Source organism: Salvelinus sp. IW2-2015, unplaced genomic scaffold, assembly GCF_002910315.2.
Source record: "Salvelinus sp. IW2-2015 unplaced genomic scaffold, ASM291031v2 Un_scaffold1795, whole genome shotgun sequence".
NCBI lineage: Eukaryota > Metazoa > Chordata > Actinopteri > Salmoniformes > Salmonidae > Salvelinus > Salvelinus sp. IW2-2015.
The window spans coordinates 27,532-28,178 of record NW_019943168.1 but is presented as its reverse complement, the minus strand read 5'-3'; positions in this window follow the sequence as shown (position 1 = coordinate 28,178).

The window sequence follows — 647 nt, the reverse complement described above, 5'->3', positions numbered from 1 at the left end:
TACTCTACATCTGAACTAGTCCTGTCACTAGCCAGCTAGCACCCGTACTCAACCTGAACTTAGTCACTGTCACTAGCCAGCTACCACCCGGTTACTCAACTCTGCACCTTAGTCACTGTCACTAGCCAGCTACCACCGGTACTCTACCCTGAACTTAGCACTGTCACTGCCAGCTACACCGGTTACTCAACTCTGCACTTAGTCACTGTCACTAGCCAGCTACCACCCGGTACTCTACCCTGAACTTAGTCACTGTCACTAAGCCAGCTACCACCGGTTACTCAACTCTGCACCTTAGTCACTGTCACTGCCAGCTACCACCCGGTACTACTACCCTGACTTAGTCACTGTCACCTAGCCAGCTACCACCCGTTATCAACCTCGCACCTTAGTCACTGTCACTAGCCAGCTACCACCCGGTACTCTTACCCTGAACCTTAAGTCACTTGTCCACTAGCCAGCTACACCCGGTTACTCAACTCTGCACCTTAGTCACTGGTCACTAGCAGACTACACCGCGTACTACTTCAACCTGAAGCTTGTCACTGTCAACTAGCCAGCTACCACCCGTGTACTCTTACCCTGACTTAGTCACTGTCCACTAGCCAGCTACCACCCGGTTATCAACTCTGCATCCCTTAGTCACT